This window comes from Chinchilla lanigera, unplaced genomic scaffold, assembly GCF_000276665.1.
Source record: "Chinchilla lanigera isolate Chin_1 unplaced genomic scaffold, ChiLan1.0 scaffold00015, whole genome shotgun sequence".
In the NCBI taxonomy this organism is placed as follows: Eukaryota; Metazoa; Chordata; class Mammalia; order Rodentia; family Chinchillidae; genus Chinchilla; species Chinchilla lanigera.
The window spans coordinates 28,632,173-28,642,411 of record NW_004955416.1 but is presented as its reverse complement, the minus strand read 5'-3'; the positions used below and the strand labels follow the sequence as shown (position 1 = coordinate 28,642,411).

Below are 10,239 nucleotides of genomic sequence, written 5' to 3'. Positions count from 1 at the left end.
GCGCGGTCCCCGGCCGGCCGGCGCGGAGACGCGAGCTCTGGGGAAGCGCCGCGAGTGCTCCAGGGTTTTACGTTTACATAACAGACGTTGCCTGTGTGTGGCAGCGCGCGTCGGAAGAGTTCGCATTCACACAATAACGTTTCCTGTGTGTGATGGATGCTACCCTAACGGCGTGGACGATTTCACCTCTGTATGTCACGGACACTGAGTGTTTATTGTAGGTACCACCCTAACGTATTGGACAATTTTACATTATATGTGGCAGACGTTGCATATTTATTGTAGGTGTACTCTGGCACGATTTTACGTTTTATATAGCAGACGTTGCATGTTTATTATAGGTATACCTTGACACGGACGATTTTACGTTATATGTAACAGACATTGCATGTTTATTATAGGTATACCCTGACACGGACGATTTTACGTGATATGTAGCAGACGTTGTATGTTTGTTATAGGTATACCCCGATACGGGCAATTTTACGTTATATATAGCAGACGTTTCATGTTTATTATAGGTACACCCCGATAAGGACTATTTTACGTTATATGTAACAGACGTTGCATGTTTATTATAGGTATACCTTGACACGGACGATTTTACGTTATATATAACAGACGTTGCATATTTATTATAGGTATAACCTGATGCGTTGGACGATTTTACATTATATGTAGCAGACGTTGCACGTTTATTATAAATACTACCCTAAAGTATTGGAACATAAATCCTATTAGACATTGCGTGTTTATTATATGTGTACATATGCAGTCCTCATTCGCGTGGTAGTTGTGAGTAGGGTAAATAGAATCATGCAAAACTATCTCAGTAATCACTGGGAAAAATTAAGACTGTTCCACGACCTTTAAAATTTTTGCCGATATTTTCAAAACTCTTAAGTGATACTTACACACATATAGGGAAATAAAAAAAAAAAAAACAGAAAAACGAATGTGTTGATACACTGCAATTTAAAGCATTACAAACATTGAGAATTAAAATGTGTTTCTCTGTTAAAAAGTAACTTATCAAAAGTAACTTGAACATTGCTGTTTTAGTATAACTGTTACACACCTGCCAGGCATTTTTTCTGTGTCTTGGCAAAGCGTCGCATTTAGATTACTCTCTGCGTTTTTTTGTTTGTTTGTTTTGTTTTTTGTTTTTTGTTTTTTCTGGTAACGGGAATCGCACTCACGACCTTGTGCTTGCCTGGCAGGCGCTGTGCCGCTGAGCTAAATCCCCAGCCCCCATAATGCTTACTTTTTTTCATAATACTTACTTATATTTATCACAGTAACTTTTTTTTTGGCACCGGGAGTTGAACTTGGGACCTTGCACTTGCCAGGCAGGCACTTGTACCGCTGAGCTATATCCCCGGCCCCACTCTGCATTTTATCCTCTGCGCTGCTTATGTCACGCAAAATCTCCGGGACGTCCTTTAATGCCATTTGTACTGTTGACCTCATTTTCTCTGCTATGTAGCTATTTTTTTGGTCGCAACTATGTTTCTCACCTCAGTGCACGTCACGAAGTTCTTCTGGCTTCCTTGTCTAGAGCCACAGCAAATTCAGCATCCTCACAGTTGCCTAGTTCTGTACTTTCTGTTATGGCTTAGATCTAGAATGTTCCTGAAAGTTCTCCTGCGTTCCCGAAAGTTCTCTTGCGTTCCCGAAAGTTCTCCTGCATATGGAAGACAATTGGACGTGGGGGCACTGTGCTCATCCGGGTATTAATGCACTCACGAACCCATAGCTGTATGTGCTGTTGGCAGGAAGGGTCTATCTCCTTCCCAGGCTCCTTCTTCCCTCCGCTTCCTGGCAGCCATGGATCGAACCCCTTTTCCTTTGCTGTGCCCTCCCACCGCACCGTTTCTACCTTGGAGCCAGCTGATTGTGCTCTAAACCACGAGCTAAAATAATCCTCTCCTCCTTGAGGTTGTGGGTATCAGGTATTACGCCCCAGGACAAAGTCATTTCTATTCCATTCTAATTTCACTTCAATTCCAGCCTTGGCATTTTTTTCTTTTGCTGCACTTTCACCTTTGTTGACCCATTTCCTCTTTCTGCTGTTCATTTGTATACACTGCTTACCCTTGTTCTCTTGTATACACTGCTGAGTCAATTTATCACTGAGAGAAAAGGAAACATGCAGAGACACGCTTTCCTGTAGTGCCTAAACTGAATAACCAACGCCAAGTCACTATCACCTGGGCATCTATTATTTACGTAGCAGAGTTAGTGCCGTGTGTGTACTGGTACAGGCCTTTGCTCACAGCTAACATATATGCTGTGGTCACTGAAATTTGAACTGTCTTCCTGAGGAACTGGTGTTAACAAAAGTGTAGCAGCTGATATCAAGCATATCTAAATGTGTACATCAAGAACTCTGTGTGTGTGTGTGTGTGTGTGTGTGTGTGAGAGAGAGAGAGAGAGAGAGATATGTATAATGACTATGTGAAAACTACCAGAAACAAGTACTTGTATACCCATCAGGCAGAATTACCAAATGTTAGCCCTTGTCTGTTACAGTACATCCAATCAGTACCTCTATCTAAACAGTTAATTTGCAAATTAATTAGCATATAAGATTGCAGTAAAACAGTCATCCTCTGGTTTGGGTTCCCAACATTATTTCACAGTCACTTAAGGTGAGAAAGCAGATCTAAACCTATTCTGCTTGTACTTAGCTGGGAACAGCTAAGTCTTAGCTCTCACAAGGAGGAACTGGCAGATCTTTGATGCTTCAAATGTATGCCCACCCCCTGTAGAGGAGCTCACAGCAGTACCTACAAGAAACATCAAGGTCTGGCCATTTGTAGTCACTATTTCTTATGTATGCTTGGCCTTTTGTGTCACCTTATATTGTTGGTAAGATATTTGGATGATAGCACTGCATTGTATTCAAAGATTTTCAGGACTGGAGGCTGAGGAACCCACTCAAACGATGAGATAAAATGTTAATTGGGGTGGGGGCTGGGGATTTAGCTCAGCGGCACAGTGCCTGCCTGGCAAGCGGGAGGTCCTGAGTTCGATTCTTGGGGTGGGGGAGTTAATCAGGATGAACCACTTCCAGAGTCTACTTTCCCATAAAAGGGAAAGCACTAGCAAAAAATGGTCAAAACCAGGCTTCTCAGAGCTCCAGAAATTAGCCCAACCTTTGTGCCTCCGCCACTTTCTTGTTGCTGAGACAACATAAGCAACACTCACAATTTAAAGTGGAGAGGTTTATTTAGGCTTAAGTTTTCAGTGCATGGTTAGCTGGCTCCAAGGCAGAAACTACATGGCAGAGGGACATGTTGGAGGAGAGGTGGTAGTGTCATGGCAACCAGGAAGCAGAGAGAGAAAGGAGGAGCCTGGAACAAGAAGACACCCTTCAAGGGCACACACCCAGAGATCTACCTCCTAACAGGAAGTCAGCTATAGAGCCTCGTGGACCAATCGCCTTCCACACATGAGAATTTGGGGGGATATTTTGCATCTAAACCATAACAGCTTGCAACCGTCTGAGGAGTACTGAATCTCAAGGAAAAGTACTGAATTTTGGTGAGAACAGTGAACTTTAAGGCATTTTGGCATACCCAGTCTCTAAGCCCACCTCCCAGTTCTTTGGTAGCCTTATAATCCAACAGACCCACAACTACAGTGGCTTTGAAAACCAGCAGACTGCCCACTGCTGAAGGGGGAAGAAAGGGTTTAGGTGACCCCAAAAGCTTCATGTCCAGAAAAGTCATTATTTGACCTGTCTGGCGGCACCTTGAAAAGTCCGTTTCTTGGATCTTGTCTTTGGCCCGGGTCAGAACTCACTCTGTGAAAGCAGCCTTAACTCTGGGGCATTTGTTGAAAACAGTCAGTTGCAGCTGTTTAAGCATCATGTCTTCCTGAGGTGGTGAAACCAATTGGGACCATCAAGAAAGTAATGAAAAGATTAAGAGGAAAAGTGGAAAATGTAAGTCCACAGAGTTCCTTGAAAATCTCTGACATAGTCCTTGGAATCCAGAATGATCTGCACACATGCAGGACTGTGCATGTTTAGAAAACATATAACTTCTACCTTATTCATAGTTACATGTAATTAAATGTAAATATACTAAGCACTCCAATCAAAAGACAGAATTAGAACTGGGCAAAAGGTGCACACCTGTCATCAGCACTCTGGAAGGCTGAAGCAGGAGGATAGCAAGTTTGAGCCCGACCTGGGCAACTTAGCAACTTAGTGAGACTCTACCTCAAAATAAGAAAATAAAAAGGACTAGGGATGTAGCTGAGTACAAAAGCTCTGTGTTCAATCCTCAATGTGACAAAAATATAAATAATCAAAAAGACAGAGATTAGTGAAATTGATACAAAACTAGGATCCTACCATATGCTGTTCATAAAAGACACATTAAAGATACAAATAAGGTAAAAGTAAAAGAATGGAAAGACATTTTCAGTGCAAAATGTAACAAAAACAGCTAGAATGGATATACTGGTATTAGGCAAAATAGATTTTCAGAAAACAATTGTTACTAGACTGAAAGGACATTTTATAATGACAAAAGAGTCATTTATTTAAAAATTGCAATGACTAGAAACATGCACATGACAACTGAACTCAAAAGTACATGAAGAAAAAACTGAAAGAATTGAAGGGAGAAAAATAGACAGTTCAACAATGATCCACTTTCCACAGTGACTATGATAAGGCAAAAATCAACAAGACATGAACACTATGAATCAAATAGACCCAACCTGTCTCCAGAATATTCTACCCAACAACATATTCTTCTCAAATATACCTGGACCCTCCCTCAGGAGAGATCATATGTTAGGTCATGAAACAACTTTTTTTTTGTCTTTTTGAGACAAGGTCTCACTCTGCAGTTCAGCTGGCCTTGAACTCACTTTGTAGTCCAGGCTGGTCTTGAACTCACAATGATCCTCCTGCCTCAGCCTCTCGAGTGCTGGGATTACAGGCCTGCGCCACCATGCCTGGCATGAAACAAGTTCTAAATGACTTTAAATTGAAATCAGAGTAGTTCTCCAACCACAATGGAATTAAATTATAATTCAATAACAGAAGGAGATTTGAGAAACTCACAAATATGTAGAAATTAAACAGAAGAGTCCTAAGCAACCAAGAGAACAAAAAAGAAATCAATAAAATTTTGAAAAGAAATTGATGAATGAAAACAAAAGCATTATATAAAACCTGGATGTGGCTATGACACCCAATAAATATTTGTCGAATTTATACAGAAATTTATAGTGGTTAACACAATATTGAATAGCCTGAAAAATCTCATGTATAGCCTACAGGTCTTTTGCCGTGTTCTTTTGCCTTAAGTAATTAGAACAAAAATAGATTAATCCCGATGCAAGGAAAGAAAAAATAATAAAGATTAAAGTACAATAAAGAAGAGGAAAATAATAGAGAAGCCTAACAAAATAAAAAAAAATCTGAACAACTAATTTGAAGACAACAATATGCAACATAACAACCACTGTTGAATTCTTATCATCTTGTTTGGTGAAACTCTGTATTGTTTATAATTTTCTTGTTTTTATTTCTTATTCTTTTTTATGCTTTGATTAATCTTACATTCTTACATCTGGTAATCTAACCAACTTTGATGAAGATGATAAAAATATGTAATGTAACAACCACTGTTAATCCTTATCGTTTTGTTCTGAAACCCTGTACCATTCTTATTGTTTTTGCTTTGTTTTGTTTTTGACTATGATGTTGGCATTTTGCTATTGGTCTTTTTTTTCAATTCTCTTTAAAATAAAAAAAATTGATCCTCAGAAAATATTAATAAAAATGGCAAACTTTTAGCTAGACTCACAGAGAAAAACAGAGAGAAAATGACTCAGATTTCAAACTTGGAGTGAAAGGGTACCTTGTTAACAACTTTGCAGAAATAAAAATGATTATAAGACAGTATAATGAGTGGTTGTATATTAACAAATAACCTAGAGGAATTGGAAAGAATGAGTTAAGCCAAACTTTTGTAATTGACTCGAGAAGAAACAGAATTTGAATAAAACTATAACAAATAGAAAGATATAATTGGCAATAGAAAGCAAAACCCAAATGTTCCCATCAAGAAAAGGAGCTGTCAGTTTTGTGCATTGCTTCGTCTCCCCGGCTCAGAAGAGCACCTGTCGTACAGTAAGAACTCACCAAAGATTTGCTGGAGTTGAGTGAGGGCATGAACGCCTAGTGAGACCGTTCAGGCGGTCTCTTTCCATAACACATGGCGTTTTTCTAAGCTAGAATATGCATAGTTTTGTATACTGCGTAGGTAAATATTACCAAATTACGGTCCACCAATTAAATGTCAGTCTCACCCAAAAACCTCATTCGCAGAAACATCCAGTGTTTGACCGCAGATCTGGGCGCTATCGCTCAGCCAAGACGACAGGAAATTACCCAGGACAAGTCTGTTGCTTGTCCACTTGATGCCCACACACGTCTCCTTAAACCATACTTGATCTTAAAGACACAAGTCGTATTTTCACCTGTCATGATACATGATGATGTTCTGGACAACCCATCACTTAAAATTATGATATAAAGTGAACCATTCTGAAGCATAATGATAAAATATTAACAATTCTGTCTTGGTTACTTTTTTCTCGCTGCTGGGACAAAATACCTGACACCCAAAATTAAGGAAGGAAAGGTTTTATTTCGCTTACAGTTCGTGGAAGTTTCAGTCCGTACTTGGCAGATCATAAGGCAGAGTGGCACGTGGCAGAGGGCTGCATCTCAGGGCGGCAGCACAGCAAAGCAGCTACCAGGACACACACACCAGGGCAGAATGGGGGAGGAATGTCCCCAAGCAGCTTCCTCCTCTCCCTTACATATGCAAACTATCCACCCCAGGGCGGGTGTAGCTCTCACACCCACAATCATTCAACTCTAATAGCCTGCCCCATGTCCGCATGAGGCATTGGGGGAACACACAGATATAAACCATAACAACATCTCAAGTTACAGGATTAAAGACTATCAGAAGGAAAAGAACCAAAGCTACACCAACACATAGAGATACAAACAGATTCATAACTCAGTAAGGCAGAAATACTGGTGACAATTACAGTCCTGATTTCTACAACTGGTCCCATGATTATAGCTGGGATTTATAACGATCTTCTTCTACTCCTCCTCCCATATTCCTGTTGCCCTCAACAAGTACCTGTGCTGGGTGCTGTTCTTTACTGGTAGGATGACCTACACCTTCATTCCTGAAGGATCTTGCCCATCAGCAGTCATGCAGGAACTGGATTATTGTTGTTTTCCATTACTTTACTCATGAAATATAGCGATACTATGACACGCGTTGAGGCGGTGGTCTCCTACCTTCTTAACACCGCGACTGGTTTTGCGGAAGACAATTTTTCCCCAACAGGAGAAGAGGAAAATGGTTTCAGGATGGTTCAAGCATATTACATTATTATGCATATTATTTCTATTGTTATTACACTAGATTCTCGTAAGGAGCCACAACCTAGATCTCTTGCATATGCAGTTCACAGTGGGGTTTGTGTTCCTATGAGAATCTATTGGCTCCATTGATATGACTGGAAAGAGAGGTCAGGTGATAATGCTGGTGGTAGAGAGTTGCTGTAAAATACAGAGGCAGCTTCACTCATTCAGCCCACTCACCTGCTCACTACAGTTAGGTTCCTAAATAAGCCAGTACCCGTTCATGCCACAGGAGTTGGAGACCCCTGGCCTAAAGGGTCTTTTGTTCACTTGACCTACAACGTTTACACTCAGAGAGTTTAGTAGGCTTCTGATCTATTTCATGTCTAGGAAAATCATAGTGACCCAGCAAATGCCGTAAGTCTCTGAGTCAAACAATTCTGATTGCTCTGTCAGCTCTGCTTTCTGTTATGAACGGTGACCATAGTCACCTTGCCATTGGTGACTGATTGCCATCATTTGACCCTACCACTCTGGGATCCAATAACTAAATTGTGAAATGGTCTAATTAGAGTAATTAACATATCTATAACTTCTTCTAGTGAGAATATTTAAATCCCCTCTTTCAGCTACTTTGAAATATACATTATTAAGGAATAGGACATTGCTATGGGGTGATCTTTTTCTTTTCTTTAAATTTTTTGGTACTGGGAATCAAACTCATGACCTCACACTTGCCAGGCAGGTGCTGTGACACTGAGCTATATCCCCGACAGAACACTGCTGTGCAATAAAGCACCAGGATTTATTCCTCATATCTAACTATAACTTCAAACTCCACTACCCTCCCCCAGCTTCTGGCAACCACCATTCTACTCTCCACTTCTACAAGTTTAACTTCTCTAGATTTCACATTACAGTGAGCTTATATGGCAGTTGTCTCTCTGTCACTGGTAGAGAAAGCATAACTTAGAGAAGAAAGCATTAGAGTGATTGCAATAGGAAATCTAAAATGAGGTAAGCAAGGTGCAGACAAAACATGGAACCAGTACGACAAATAGCACAAAATATGTTTTCAAATTTAAACTCAAGTAAAATACAGTATAAATGGTATCTTTAGGAATGGTTCCTTGTTATGGGTTTTGCATAGTAATGTTTATTACATTTTATATAAATGAATTAAATGTTCAGGTTATAAGATAGATTTTCAGACTTAACGAAGACAAATTCTATCTGTATATTATTTAAAAGAAACATGTCTTGGAAATATAAAGATGCAGATAAGTTGAAAGTTAAAGGATTAAATAAGATACACCAACAAATTCTAAACCAAGGAGAGCTAATGTAACTATGTAAAACAAAAATAGCTTTAGTGAAAATAAAATTACACAAGTACAGGCAACTTTGTTTTGATAAACATTTCCATTTTATGGGAGCATATGATAGTTTTAAATATGTGTATTCCCAGTGTATGCCATCAAAGTAAATGCTAGCAGAACTTCAAGAAATAGATAAATTTACAGAGTCAAGCATTTTTTTGTGTTATGTCTGTTATTAATAGAAAAAGTGAAGACTTAAAGGATTTGAATAAGATAGTAAAACTGACCAACTGAAATCTCCACCTAAGTACTATAGCATTTATATTTTTCAAGCATACAGAACACTTGCTAAATATAAAGGAACCATAGACAAAGTGATCACATTTCAAAGGTTTAAAATCATTTAGTACTGTTCTTAGATGATGACACAATTAAAGCAGAAATCATCAAAAATGAGAACAAGGGAAAAAAGTCCAATATATTAGGGATTATAAAAACAATCATGCATCAAAACAAAATTATAAAAATGCTAGCAAATATTTTGAACAAAATTGTAATAAAATATTAGATGTAAAATTATGACTTGTAAAGAGCAGGAAATTTATAACTTCAAAATGTGTGTGTTCAGAAAGCCTGAAAATTAACTGAACACTAATCTCTAAGAAATTAGAGATACATTAGCAAGAAGGCAATAATGAAGATAAAGGTGAAATTTTTTTCAAAAACATGTAATGAAAAAGTCCAACAAAGCTAAAAGTTGCTTTGAATTTAGCGGAATTAAAAATCTGTCAAGAAGGATTAAGAAACTAAGAAGTTAAACAACGAAGAGATAGAAACAGAAGACATACTGAAAGATACTGAAGGTATTAGAAAGAGTATAAGATGAACATGAAATCTCTATAAAATAAACTTGAAAAATTTAGGCACAATATATAAATTCCTAAATATATATATTATAACTTACCAAAATTTATCAGGAAGAAATAGGAAATCTACAATAAGGAATGGAAATCACAGAATTATGGTGCCCTAACATCACATTGTGCTCACCACAGTCCCAGTTTACACCTATTATTAATATCCATTAATTATTTTCATAACCCCTTTAATTCTCAAAAGTGCTCCTATTTGGAGGATAAGCCATATGGTCATCCTTCCTGCTTATAATAATCACAGAAGCTAAATCTGCAGCCCAAAATGTTCCTCCTAAAAGAATTTCAGGCCCAGATTCATCAGCTAGTTCTACCAAATATCATGGAAGAAGTAATTTTAATCTTGGACAAACTTAGTAAATAGAAAAAAGCTTCATACGTCCTGTGTCCCCATGTTGGTATTTGTGCATCTGGTGGGTCAGTTGCCTTTACCAATTTTATAGGCTGATTTTTGTAATAAAAGATGCCGCTAGCAATGTGACCTAGGGTATGAGTTGGTTGTGCTGGCTTGGCTTTGGTTCCAAATAGATGGTTTGGTACAGTACGCCTGTAGCTTCTTCCACTGTAACCA

At 38.6% G+C, this 10,239-nt stretch overlaps 1 protein-coding gene and 1 long non-coding RNA gene across 6 annotated transcripts in view; one reads left to right on the top strand and one right to left on the bottom strand.

Moving 5' to 3' along the window:
* Nucleotides 1-1,605, bottom strand: part of Tjp1 (tight junction protein 1) — a 228,911-nt gene extending 227,306 nt beyond the window's left edge. For all 5 annotated transcript variants that reach the window (XM_005381650.1, XM_005381653.1, XM_005381654.1 and 2 more), the window contains exon 1: nt 1,518-1,605. The gene's annotated coding sequence lies outside the window, so the exon portion shown is untranslated. The remainder of the gene's footprint in view (nt 1-1,517) is intronic.
* Nucleotides 68-10,239, top strand: part of LOC102014561 — a 45,231-nt gene continuing 35,059 nt past the window's right edge. The window contains exon 1 of the long non-coding RNA XR_001233341.1: nt 68-217. This is a non-coding gene — a long non-coding RNA (uncharacterized LOC102014561). The remainder of the gene's footprint in view (nt 218-10,239) is intronic.